This window comes from Suricata suricatta, chromosome 7 (genome assembly GCF_006229205.1).
Source record: "Suricata suricatta isolate VVHF042 chromosome 7, meerkat_22Aug2017_6uvM2_HiC, whole genome shotgun sequence".
Taxonomy (NCBI): Eukaryota; Metazoa; Chordata; class Mammalia; order Carnivora; family Herpestidae; genus Suricata; species Suricata suricatta.
In genome coordinates, this window is record NC_043706.1 from 82,923,624 (window position 1) to 82,937,933 (window position 14,310).

The 14,310-nt window shown below is 36.7% G+C and overlaps 1 long non-coding RNA gene across 2 annotated transcripts; it reads right to left on the reverse strand.

The window, feature by feature from the left end:
* Positions 1-2,588: 2,588 nt before the first annotated feature.
* LOC115296965 lies at positions 2,589-14,017 on the reverse strand. 2 transcript variants are annotated; one of them, XR_003911169.1, is made up of 3 exons: positions 13,939-14,017; positions 13,473-13,529; positions 2,589-2,839 (listed from the first exon to the last, which is right to left on the reverse strand). It is a non-coding gene; the product is annotated as an uncharacterized LOC115296965 (long non-coding RNA). The 2 variants fall into 2 exon arrangements; XR_003911170.1 differs by lacking the exon at positions 2,589-2,839 and adding an exon at positions 9,626-9,992.
* Positions 14,018-14,310: the final 293 nt, after the last annotated feature.

Genomic DNA, 14,310 nt, shown 5'->3' on the forward strand with positions numbered 1-14,310 from the left:
AGCCACCCAGGTGCCCTTAGATGTGGAATTTTAAAAACTTAAACCTGGAGGGGCACCTTGCTGGCTCAGTAGAGTATGTGACTTTTGATCCCTGGGGTGGTGAGTTTGAGACCTATGTTGGGTGTAGAGAGTACTAAAAAAATAAATAAATAATTAAAAGAGCACCTGTGTGGTTCAGTCGGTTAAGCATCTGACTCTTGGTTTTGGCTCTAGTCGTCACCTAGCCGATTGTGAGATTGAGCCCTGAGTCAAGCCCTGTGTCAACAACATAGAGCCTGCTCGCGATTCTGTCTCCTTCTCTCTCTGCCCCTCCCCTGCTCACTCTCTCTCTATATCTCAAAAATAAATAAATAAACATTTAAAAATAAGTTTAAAAAATAAATTAATTAAAAAAAATAAAACCTAAACCTATTTAAAAAATAAAAGAAAGTAAAATGGTAGTTACCAGAGAATGGGGCAGGGGATGATATTTAAGGGTACAAACTTTAAGGAGTAATAAATAAGCCATAGAAATTTAATACACGGTGTGACAAATTTAGACAGAAATATTGTATGTCAATAATGTTATGTGGTCAGCAATCATATTACAATATAAAATCATATCAAAGTAACACCTGTATACCTTAAATTTACACAATGGCACATGTCAAAATTATACAACAAATTTTTTTAACAAATAAAAAAACTTGGAAGATCTTCCATTAAACTCCACATTTTAGGTTTCTCTTGAATAGATCAAGCAACAAAAGTAAAAACTTGTATGAAGCTGATAAGCAGCACGTGCTCTCCAATTTGTCCCAATACTTCCACTGCACACACGCTCCCCTCCCCATCATAAGCTCACTTGGTGTTTCTGTATACATCTGTGGCTCTGCTCTTTCATTTCTTCTAGTACGAATGCATTTCCTGTACTTAATCTATCTGCACCTACACCCAGACCCTCTGCCTTCCTTAATGCAAAAATGGATAAAATGCCACTTACAGTCAATCCTCTACTTGTATTTGGAATCCCATGATCTTGCTGTATAGTTAACGGTTCTGCACTCTCTACACTCCTCCACACAGTTTTTCCCTCTCAACTAGCTTATCCTTATTAGTATGTAAACACGCAATAATATCTTCATTCTTTATAATACTACATCGTGGGTGTGCCAGGGTGGTTCAATCGGTTGAGTGTCAGCTTCCTCTCAGGTCATGATCTCATGGCTCATGAGTTTAAGCCCCATATGGGGCTCTCTGATGTCATCACGGAGCCTGCTTTGGATCCTCTGTCTCCTCTCTCTGCCCCGCCCCAGCTCTCGCTTGCTCTCTCCCTCTCTCTTTCTCTCTCCCTCTCTCTCTCAAAATACATAAACTTTAAAAATTAAAAAATAAATAAAATAAAATACTCCATTGTTTTCATATCCCACATCAAACTGCTGCCTCATTTCTTTCACAACAAACTTCCAACTGCTTGATACATGAGTTGTCTCTCCTCGTCTTCATATTCCCTTTTCAAAGCCATTTCAATCAGGCTTTTATCCCCTCTACTCCACTGAAACCACTCTTGTCAAAGTCACTGATAATTTCCATCTCGCTAAAACTAAAAATCAACTCTTTGTTGTTACCTTAATGGGACATCTCATCAGCATTTGACTAGTTGTTGTTCGATACTCTTTCTTTAAATGCTTTCTTCTCTTTGTTTCCATGACACCACACTTGCATTTTTCCCTCCTATCTCGTTGACCCTTTTAAAGCTATTTTGAAAGATTCTCCTCATCTTATCTGCATTCTACTGCTTTCTTTCCCATTCATATTTAATTTCCTGCATCTCATTTCTCACATCTCTTCTCTTCTGACCATCCTCATACCATCGGCTTTAAATATTCCTTTATTATCTGACAATTCTCAGAATTCTCTAGCTTCAAACATTACCCTGAACATTGCACTCATAAGACTCAAATCTTCAACATCTCCACTTGATGACAGATTAGGCTCTCATGTATACATGTCTGCATCTGAACTCTTGAATCTGCTCCTGCCTCAGCTTCCCTCATCTCAGTAAAAGAAACCACAATTATCCACTTGCTCATTCTTGGCCCTTCTTTTTTCTTCATACCTGATATATAATCTCTCAACAAGTTGGCTGACACTGCTATCAAGTTATTTGTCTGAATCTGACCCCCTCTCACTGTAAATCATCCCTAAAACTACATCATTTTCCACGTAGCCTACATCAATAGTTACTTAACAAGTCTCCCTGCTTCTACACTCATCTATCTAGTCAGTTCTTCACCAGAGTGACCTTTATAAAGGTTAAGCCATATCACATTATGCTCCTTACTTAAAACCATCAGATAGTTTCCTATTACTAGCTGGACCATCTCCTCTCAGTTTCTCTAAGGTTTTCTCAGATTTAACAAAAAATTTTCTTAAGTTTATTTATTTATTTTGAGAGGGAGAGAGAGAGAGAGAGAGAGCGAGCGCACGAGCAAAGGAGGGGATAGAGAAAGAGGGAGAAAGAGAAAGAATGCCAAGCAGGCTCCACCCTGTCAGCACAGAGCCCAATGCGGAGCTCAAACCCAAGAACTGTGAGGTCAAGACCTGAGCCAAAATCAAGAGCCGGATGCTTAAGCAACTGAGCCACCCACATGTCCCAGATTTAACATGATAGTCTTATGTCCCAGGAACTCCTTCAGTCTCGGGCAAACTGAAATAGCAGATCATCCTGCCATTCTTTTGGCCATCATCTTCTATCACTCTTTGTCTTGTTCACTCCACTGTAGCCACAGTAGCTTTCTGCTGTTACTTAATGCATATCAACCCCGTTTCTTCCATCAGCTTGAATAATTGAATGCATCTAATAAAAAGTAGAAAAAAACCCAATTATTTTGATGACATGTTTTAAGAAAATAATACATATATATTTCATTGTGGAAAATTAGAATTATTTCTGTGCATTTAATATAGAGATATCTATCTGCTTTGCTAAAGTCTGGTCCCACTAGCATTTGAGTTTTCAGCTCCTGCTCTAAGCCATGCTAAGAAGCTCAGGACATGAAGACTTGCTGCATTGGATAGATTAACTTCAGGAAGATACGAGGCCTTAGCTGTGCCTGGATTTCAGCAACTGAGCAGTTAATGGAAGCTGTTAATTGGCCAAGAGAGGATAGTTAAGAAGAGAACTAAATTTTCTGTTAGATGAATGGATAAAGAAGATGTGGTACATACACACACAATGGAATACTACATGGCAGTGAGAAAGAATGAAATCTGGCCATTTGTAGCAAAGTGGATGGATCTCGAGGGTGTCATGCTAAGTGAAATAAGTCAGGCAGAGAAGGACAGATATCATATGTTTGCACTCATAGGTCTAACAGGAGAAACCTAACAGAGGACCATAGGGAGGGGAAGGGGGAAAGAGAGTTGGGGAGAGAGGGACACAAATCATGAGAGACTATTGAATACTGAAAAAGAACCGAGGGCTGAAGGGGGAGGGAGGAGGGGAAGCAGGTGATGGTCATGGAGGGGGGGCACTTGTGGGGAGAAGCACTGGGTGTTATACGGAAACCAATTTGACAATAAACTATTATTTAAAAAGTAAATTAAAATAAAATAAAATAATTTAAAAAATTAAAAGAAAAAAAAACATGGGTCCTAGTCTTGGCTTTGCTACAGTCTAATTACATGGCATTCAATGAGTCACATTCTCAGGTATTAGAATTTTGGATTTTTGTTTTTGTTTGTTTGGTCAGTTGGTCAGTTGTTTAATCTGAAACAAGCAAATTAAATCATAAAGTTGTCTCTTAGATTCCCGCTCTACAAGTTTTAAATGACTGATTCTCTTTTGCTTTTCCCCTTGAGCTATGCATTCATATTTTCCACATACAACAGTAGTAAGTGTATAATCTATGTGGAACTGATCTATTATGGATGCCACAAATCAGAGAAAAATAATGGTCGCTGCCTAGTGCCTCTCTCACCAAGCATAGGCAGCAGTTTTTGCATAATTTTTAAAGAGATAGTCAGTGAGATGCAGACTGGTTAAAATTATTCATGTCATCAAGCTTTTAGCATTTCCTTAGGGCTCTGTTTCCTTGTCACTGTTGAGCAATTTTTTGGATGGTAGGATAAAGTTTCCTTTGCTCAATTTCCTCCTATTTCTTTTCATTATTCCCTTTTAGATCAGATAGCATTCTCCTTCCCATCTTGGTGCTTATAGTTTTTAAAGATTCTGTAGTAATGTGCCATGCCCAAGTAGCTTTCTAAACTAATTTCAAACCCCTGGAGCTTCATGGATATTCTCTTGCTTACATTTTTCCAGAGAGGTAGAATGCAAATTAGGTTATTAATATTTCAAATCTAGTTTCATGATACCATATTTAAAATTCTATTTTTGTTTTAAATAGAATAAACGCCCTCACATATTTCATATCAAAATGGCAAAAATACTAAGGAACTGAAAAGTCATATCTCCTGCTGTGTCATTTTCACTACTGAATAGAAAGAAATGTCACCTAGCTAGTTCATAGTTTCATGCTTCAGAAAACCTACCCCAACTTACATTTTTTTGTTTTTATTTTACATTATTCATACTCTCCTAATGTCCCCTTAACTATAAACTGTCCTATTTTTATGCTCCCTGAAATATAATTTCCCTTGCTATTTAATGCTAATACATTCCTCTCTCCCCTCTAGGTACTTAGCTTTCCATTTTCTTGGGCATTTCATTACATTTTACTCATTTTGTAATTCCGCCCATTCATTTGTATGAGACTCACTTTTTCCTCTCCTTCCTGTGAAGCATAAATGATAATTGTCTGCCATCAGCAAACTTTATGAATTTATCTTGCCTGTTTTGTTTTTCAGGAAGACACTTAATATATTTTTATTATATTTTTATAATTATATAAAATTACATAAGAGTAAATTATGCTTGGGGCTCCTGGGTGGCTCTGTCGGTTAAGCATCCAACTCTTGATTTGGGCTAAGGTCAAGGTGTCATGCTTCTGGAGTTCAAGGCCCTCATTCAGCTCTGCACTGACAGTGCGGAGCCTGCTAGGGATTCTCTCTCTCTCTTTCTCTCTCTCTCTCTCTCTCAAACTAAATAAACTGAAAAAAGTAAACTAGTCTCTTTCCTTGAAATGGTTAATCTGGTTATGGAAGACGTATTTCACCTTTTGGACCTCCTTTGTTGATGTTGGCTGGCAGGAATCTTTAAATAGGCTTATGTTTCACTCAGCCCCCTTTAAGGCCAGAGGTGGTTTTCAGTGTATCTGGAAAGTGATAAAACTTAAGGAATGTTAGTTTCCTGTCTAATCTAAACAGATATTGAGATGTATTCTGTTTCCCAGAACTAAATGGTTTTGGTAGAATTGTAAAAAGTATGTGCACTTAATAGGTGATAGGATAAATTTCTCATCCTGTGCCATTGTGTGTGATAATCACTGATGTTCTTTCTGTCTGTTTGCAGTGTAGTGAGTGAGGGAAAAAACATGCAAGCAAATGATTAAAATCCAGTAGGAGAGTTAGTTCTAAAGGTATGAGTGGAGTGCACTGAAATTACTAGAGATGAAATCATAAATTCTACCTTGGAAATTCAATATTTACAAAAGAAGTTAAGATTTCAGCATTGTAGTTTGCATTCCAGAGAGGAAGAACAGTATAAGTAAAATCATTTCTGAACGAGTGAAGCAAAAGTTCTGAGTAAAGTTAAGGAAGCAAGTTAGTAGCAAGAAAATGAAAGTCCCTGAAGTCAGTGCAAGTGAACAATAATATTTTAATTATACATGTACTGTCGAAACCAAGGAAAATCTAAGCATCTAGGACACAAAAGATGCAGCAACTAAAGAACTTTAGGACCTCTGTTATGTATTACAAACTATTTTCCCATGTATTTCTTATTTACTATTTTACTGCCAATTAATGAGGGCTCTCATCACCCCAATTCCTAGTTCCCAGTTGAATAATCTCATGAACTCAGTGTGAGAGAGGTGACCCTCTCTTTAATTCCTTCCTGTTGTGCTGGTTCAGCTGCATTTGCCTGCAGTCTAGTCATGTAATGGCTCTTTTTGTCTGTTGTGGTCAGCGTTTGGTCCTTGCATTGTTAGTGGGCCAGTCTGGGGCTGCCTTGGACTTGAGTTGAGTCAGATCAGGTATTTGCCAGAGCTGCAGTAGTATCAAATTGCAGGGCACTCTCCCTGGGTTGTCCCTTGAGAAGCTGGGAAGGGCCTACAGTCACACCAGATGTCTGCCCCCACCACTTCTGGGGCCACAGTCAGACTGGTGTGTGTGGTTATCTTCCTCTCTCCCTGAGGCAGAAGTCACTTTGGAGTGGTACTGGCCCTTCACAGGGCTGCTTGCAAAATGTCAGGCTTGTGGTGCTACTTTGATGGACTCTCGCCAAGTATGTTGGAGGGAGTTGGTCCACAGGAGAACATGGTGGCAGGGGATTCTGCAGAAAGCTGGGGAGAGGGTGCTTGTGCTGAGCTGGTTCCAACAGGTGTCTGTGTATCTAGGCTGAGGGGCAGGGGAAGAAAATGTTGCCCACCAGTTGTTTTGTTCTTGGTGAAATCTCCCAAAGATTCCTACCCCTCCAACACATGCTTTGATATTAGTAAATATATCTTCCTTTATACCCCAGTGCTTTTCAAATTGCCTCTTCTGTGCATATCGCAGTAGGACTGTTCATTGTACCGTCCCATTAAGATAAGAAACTCAATTTTTATCACCTCTGTCTCTCTCAGAGCCAAGCTCACTGATTTTTAAGGCTCTAAGTGTTAAGTCCCACTGATTGTAAGAACTTGTGACATCAGCCCCCTTTGGTTTTCAAAGCCAAATATTATGGGGATTTGTCTTCCCAGTATGGGTACCTGGTGTGGAGTCTGCTCTTCTCCCTCCTCTGTACCCACATCATCCCTCCTTTCTGGAGATAGTCCAACATGTCAGTGTGCTTTCTAACTGAATCTTTACCCTTTCTACCCATTTCTAAATGTCTTCTGGACATTTAGCTGTGAAGAATTTGTTTTGTCAGTCTTCAGGTCATTTCCTGGGTATTTACACCAAAGTGGGTGTTATCTAGTTGTATCCATGGGACAAGGTGATCTTAGGATCCTCCTACTCTGCCATCTTCCCTGGAAGTCTGAGGTCATGATTTTTAGCTCTTTGATGAGGATTCAGAGAATGGGCAGAGGAGGAAATGTGGAGTGCTTTAGGAATGGCAAGTAGGTCAATTTACACATTGAACTATGAGCAGAATGTGTTGACTCCCAAATGAACAGTTTCTAGGATTCAAAGGAGATTTTCTTATGGTTTTGAGAAGAGAGGCATATAAAAAAATCTGGGGTTTGTGTTCGCACAGGATGGAAAAATGATTTTGTGAAGGAATGTTGGTGATTGTGTGCTCTGTAAAATAAATTTTAGTAAATGCAAGTAAATAAAGATTTGTACTCTTTCCAAATTAATTCAGGTCCTAATGTCTGGTTTATGATAAATAGAATATACAAGTACCAGGGAGTAACTGGGGAACCTCAACCTAACTAAAGAATCAGAAGACTCCTCATTGAGATTATGACGTCTAAACTCAAATTTAAAGTTGAGTACCGAGAAGAAGGCAAAACTCTCAAGGGAAAGGAGCACTTTAAGAGTCCCCAGAAACAGTCTTTAAAGTACCTTAAATCAAGCAAAATGAATGTAGTCTGCTGAAGAATTCATATATGTATTCTTCAATGAGTTCTAATAGAAGGAAACATGGTTTAGGAAGTGGGCAGGATATGATATACACATTAAAATGTGCATTTTAACATAGCATGTGAATTAGATTTGGGATGTTTATAGTAAAGGACCTAGTACTTGGCTTTCTTAAAAAAAAAAGCTTAGAACTAAACAGAATTTTCCTATTTTGCATATTACAAAAGGACTAGATAAAAAGATACTGTTTTTATGGATAGTAAGATTCAATATTGTTCAAATATCAATTCTTCCCAACTTAATCTATAGATTAAATGCAATCCCAATCAAAATCCCAGCAAGATATTTTGTAGATATAGACAAACTGATTCCAAAGTTCATATAGAAAGGCAAAGACTTAGCGTAGCTAACACAATACTGAAGAAGCAGAAAAATAATGTAGAACTTCTCTATTTCAAGATTACCATAAAGCTACTGTAATCAAGACATTATCATATTAGCTAAAGAATAGACAAATCAATAGAATAGAATAGAGAGACAAAAAATAGACTTACAAACACAGTAAATTGACTTTCAACCAGGGCAAATCAATGGAGAAAGCAGTCTTTTCAACAAATAGTGCTGGAATATTTGGGCATCCATATATAAAACGGTGAACACAGAAACACAGACCTTTCACCTTTCACAAAGTTAATTCAAAATAGATCATAAATCTAAATGTAAATACAAAATTATAAAACTTCCTAAAAAATGAGAGGAAATCTATGTAACCTTGTGTTTGGTGATGAGTTCTGAGATACAACATTAAAATCATGATCCATGAAAAAAATGATAAATTAGACTTCAATAAAATTAAAAACTTCTGGGCATCAAAGCACATAAACAACAAAGTAAAATGGCAATCCAGGGTTAAAATGGTAAATTTAATGTTATGCGTATTCTACCACAACTAAAAATAATTTCAAATTTTAAAAGTTCTGTGAAAGACATTGTTACAAGTATAAAAAGACAAGCCACAGACTCAGAGAAAATATTTGCAGAACATATATCTGGTAAAGGACTTGCATCCAAAATATATAGAGGATTCTTAAAATTCAACAATAAGAAATCAACAACCAAATATTTAAAAGAGCAAAAGAAATGGATAGACATCTTATCAAAGAAGATATACAGATGGCAAATAAGCATATGAAAAGATTCTCAATGGCATGTCACTAAGATAATGCAAATTAAAACAATGAGATGGCATTACATATTTTTAGAAGGGCTAAAACTCAAAATACTTGAAATACCAATTACTGGCAATGATGAATTCTTATTCGTTTCTTGTGGGAACACAAAACCCTATAGCCACTGTGGAAGACAGTTTGGAGAGTTCTTACAAAACTGACCAGAATCTTATCACATCATCCTGCAATCTCTATCCTAGGGTATTTACCCAACTGCCTTGAAAACTAATTCTTCACAGTAACTACAAAAAACTCCAGACTGATTTACAGACAGAAGCCCTGCCTGGGCCATTGGTAGAAGGAATTATCCTCCACAATACAGAACCAAAGCCCTAATCTTTCACACACAGATAAGACCCAAATTCACGGTATCCATGAGGCACGGATACCTTGAAAAAGAAACTAGTATATAGGTCCCAAACTGGTTATCCCAATAGGGTCCTGCTAACAATTAAACTGCAACATGGAAACTTGTAAAACCCAAGAAATACCCAGGCCTTTTAGAGATAAAATACCCAATGGAGAAAGCTTAGGCAAAGCCATAAATGGATAATTTATACTTCATACTAAGGAAATAGAGATAAAATAGATCAGAAAGAGATTTTAAAATGTTTGACATATTTATAGAAATCAAGGAAGCAAGAGAATCCATGAAGAATAAAGGTCATTTTATGAGGGGAAAAAAACCCCACAGATGTATTTGAAAAGGAACCAAGTGGAGATATTGGAAATAAAAATGGTCAATGAAATTTTAACACCTTTAATAGATAAGTTAAACAGCATGCCTACTAAGAGATCAAACCAAATCGTTGAGAACTGAAAATGTCTTCTGTATTACTCCAGCAAAAAAAGATGGTGGCAGGGAGAGTAGAAATAAGTGGAGAAATTTACAAAGGACTTTGAAAGTAGAATCAACAAAATTTGGTAATGAATACTCCAGCCTCCCAAGATACTCCTTCATGACTTAGAAGAGAGGCATTGTGGCTGTGGTAGCTTCTTCTTACAGCCTGGCCTGTGGTAAGCACTCATAGATGCTGTTGTTCAGTGTTGTTGTTTTCATTTTATTATTATTACCATTAACGTTGATGGGAACAGCTGAAAGGTAAAGAAGGGGGTGGTGAACATGGAGGCTATCTTTTGCTGCCATCCCATTGTCCAAATATTTTACAGGAAAGCTTGGTGTTACAGGTCTTACAGATCTGCTCTGCTTCAGTCACATTGCAATAAATAAATAAATAAAAAGACCAGCTGAAATATGAAATAAACCAGGTAGCTCAAAAACATATATCATCGTATATAATTATGTACAACATAATTAAGAAAGCAACCCAAATCAGCACTGGAAAGATGGAATTATTAAATCAGTGATGCTGGTGCAGCAGTGACAAAGAGCAATAATATACTATTAACACATCACCACGCTGACACAGTTTTAAAATTTAAAAAGCACGTGGAAAAAATTTGTAACAAAATTAAAAGGATGCAGTTTCAAAGATTTCTTTTAGAAATATGCAAAGGGGCCCCTGGGTGGCTCTGTCAGTTAAGCATTTGACTCTTGATTTCGGCTTATGTCATGACCCCAGGGTCTTGAGATTGAGTTCCAAGGGATTCTCTCTCTTTCCCTCTGCCCCTCTCCCTGGTGCTTACTCCCTCTCTCTCTCTCTATTAATTTTTTAATTAAAAAAATTTACATATGCAGATGTGGGTTTTGTGGAAAAAATTTTCATTGAAATAAATAACTTTTATGGGAATATGCAATGCTCACCAATGTGCAGTAAAAATAAGCATACTCTTGCATTGCTGGAGGAATGATAATACACACAGCTTTAAAACACTATGAGCAAGTTTCAAGAGGCCTACAAACATTTTTGCTTTTTAGTGTAATAATTCAAATTCTAAGAATTTACTCTAAGAAAACTATAGAAATGAAGAAATATATGCATTGCACTGTTGTTTATAATAGCAAAAACACTGGACACAACCTAAGTAGTCAACCAAAAGGTAGTGGTGGTAATACATGGCATGGGTATTTTAGAGTATTACATGATGACAATAAAAATCTATTATAGTGATTTTTTAAATAACTAATGTGCTGATTATTCTCCATTTGCTTCCCAATCTGCCAGGGCCTTTGTTTTTCATTCCCTTCCTTGATCTGTCTTCTGAGAAGCTGACTACTACAAACCACATCATATAGATTCCTTGTCACTTCAGTTTCCATGGAGCTCCAGAAAAACATAATGTCTTTCCTTTGCCCTTGGAACCCAATAGCTTCTGTTCCTGCTAGCTTCTGATGCCCATCATCCCTTGTCCGTAATCCTAACCACACTTCTCTATAGAGTCCCTTCATAAAAGTCTCTTCATCAAAACCTTCTTAGTAAGTTCCCTATCCAGACAGATGTCTGTGAATTGTTATGTCATAAAACTGCATAGTCTGCTGGATCTAATGTGAAAATACACAGAAACACTTATAAAGAAACACACAGATGTGGAGACGAGCTTTTTCTGAAAAGTATGAATAAGATACATTTCTTTCATCTGTTTAATACTTCCCCAATTTTTTACAATAAATAATGTATAATTTGTTATTAAATTCAATTACTATTAAATTTCATATAATTCTTTTATGAAAGAGTAACAACTCTAAAAATTAGATGAACATGTTTTTAAATACACCTCTTCTTTTTGAAAGTGAATTAAATTAGCTTTTTTTGACCTTCAATATATTTTCAAAAATTCACTGTTCTTTTATAGAAGGATTCAAGTCCTGTTGTCCATATAAAAATAAATATTTTTCCAGAAATGGCTCTTACTTTTCACTTTGAGGCATTTTTTTCTTATTTTTGAATTTTTTTATGTCTTTATTTTGAGAGACAGAGACAGAGTGAGTGGGGGAGGGGCAGAGAGACAGAGGGAGACCCAGAATCTGAAGCAGGCTTCAGGCCCTAAGCTGTCAGCACAGAGCCAGATGCGGGACTCAAACCCCTGGTCTGTGAGATCATGACCTGAGCTGAAGTCTGACGCTTAACCGACTGAGCCACTCAGGTGCCCAAGGCCTTTTTATTCTTAAATGGGGAAGATGTGATAAATAATTTTGTCTCTGCTTCTTTGGGGACAGGAACCTTAGTATATTGCTACTAAAGACATTTTCATTACATCTAACCGGGCTAGCTTCCTTATACTCTTCATTTTCTTGGTGTTTAGAGAGATCAGTGAATGTACTTCCACCATCTTTGTTGTTGCTGTTGCTACTATTACTCGCTTTCTTGCTAGGAAGATGGGGTGATTTTTCTGACTGGAAGTATAAGAAGAATAACTAGACATCCTCATCCTCCTGTGTTCTCTTGAAGCCAGCCTCTTGCAGAGACCATTCGTCTTCCTTCACTCTTTCAGGTTGGAAGTGGCACAGGAGCCAGCTCTGTGAGTGTGGTGAATGAGATCTACCCCAAGTCCAGGGCTTTCTGTACATAGATCAAGTGGTCCACATTCTGGGATACAGGTGGCTAATGAACCTAGAGCCACAATCTGCATCCTGAACTCTAGCAGTGACAAAGGTAAATTTTGCCTGACGTATTTACTCATTTGTTTTATTACTCAAATCATTTAGTAATTACAGGAGAAAGAGATATGTTATTTGTTGGTGGCCCCTCAGAAACTGCAAGGCATACTTTTTTCAATAATCATAAGTATATACATATCACTTTTACTTTATAATAAAGCCTTCTGGTTGGTTTGAGTTCTGCTATATGTTGCTGTAATTTGGATGCCAAAGGGCTTTACACCATTCTTAAACAGCCCATCGCAATTTCTTAGAGAATCCAGAAGGTCAAACAGCAAAAAATGAAATAAAATAAAGATAAAAAACAGAGTGAAGATCGTTTGGGGAGCTGGTAACTCCTATACATCAAGAGTAGGAATGTAGTTACTCAGCTGTATGTAGATATTCCCTCTCCTCTTATCCGTTTAGCTCTGGAATCCCCAAAAATGTTGGCAAAATAAGTATTCTATCCTATTTTTGTAAAACTTTATTTTTTGATACAACTCAGTAATACAAGACATAAGAGTTAGGTAATCAGGCTACGCTAAAAAGAAAAACCAGATATTTCTTCTAAATATCAAGATAGCAAATTACAAGCATTATTGCCTTTTTAGTTCCCCATATCTTAAGCATTAATCATTCATATAATGTTGAAATCTTTTATTAGTAACTCTATTAATTCCACCTGAATAGATCTTCATTTAATGAGCCACTGTATGTATACCCTTATTTTCTTCTTAAATAAAATAATTTTCATGAAATAAATTCATGTCAATTTATATTTTATTGTTGGTATTATTAATGCTATGGTTTAATGTTACATTCATTATGTGATCTATTAATAAAAAATCTGATAAAGGCAATCCATTTGTTTCAGAGTTCATGAAAAACCAATATATTCTGTTGACAATTTGGCAGCAAGAGATCATTTAGCAAGAGACATACTTCACACCATATGATGAAGCATGATCATTCTGCTTGAATGGAGTGGATGAGAGATTGTTCATTAATCCTATAAAAATGTATTAAGTACTTACCATGTGTCAAGTACTGTGCTACTTACTGGGGACACATTGTCTCTGCTTTAATGGACCCTAAAAGAAAAATTATACAAATGATATATATTAATGGAGTGATCACACAAATGATTATATAATGATAAATTATGAAATATACAATAAATAAAAATGTATATTATGACCAGGGTTGTCAGGAAAATGTAGGAAAACTAGATAGATAGCTTAAATGAACTCTCTGCACCACAGTTAATAAAAGTTTTTAACCTCTGAAATTTACTTCTTGTCTCTAAATTGAATCAACATAGGAACTTGCAATTTTTATAAACAACTTTTTCTTAAAATTCACCCAAAGACACTGACAGGAAGTTTTAAGAGGCCTGAGAACATTTATTTCAATGTTACAGGCCTTATGATCCAGATATCAGGATACCAGACCTGCATATATGACCCTTCCTAAACTCCAGTGGGAGCCTTAGGAAAATACCTCTGCTCCTGTGGGCCCCAGTTGCTTGTCTTGCAAAATGAAGTATTGGCCAGGTCATCTTGAAAACCACACGAATCTAAATGCTCTGATCTATAACTTAAAAGAAATATTCTCTATGACTACAGAATAAGTTCATGCCTGTCATATAGAACTTACCTGTCATACAGAAGCTACAAAGATTTGATGTTAAGTGAAAATACAGAATTGGGTCCATTTAGTACTTTATTAATATATTACTGCACAGAAGTACTACATGAGGTAAAAATAGCAATTGCTTCCTGTTGTAAATATAGCATCTGATATGTTCAATAAATCTATTGATTTATATGTAAATACTAGCCACCGCAGGTTTTTCTCTTCCCCCAGAATAAT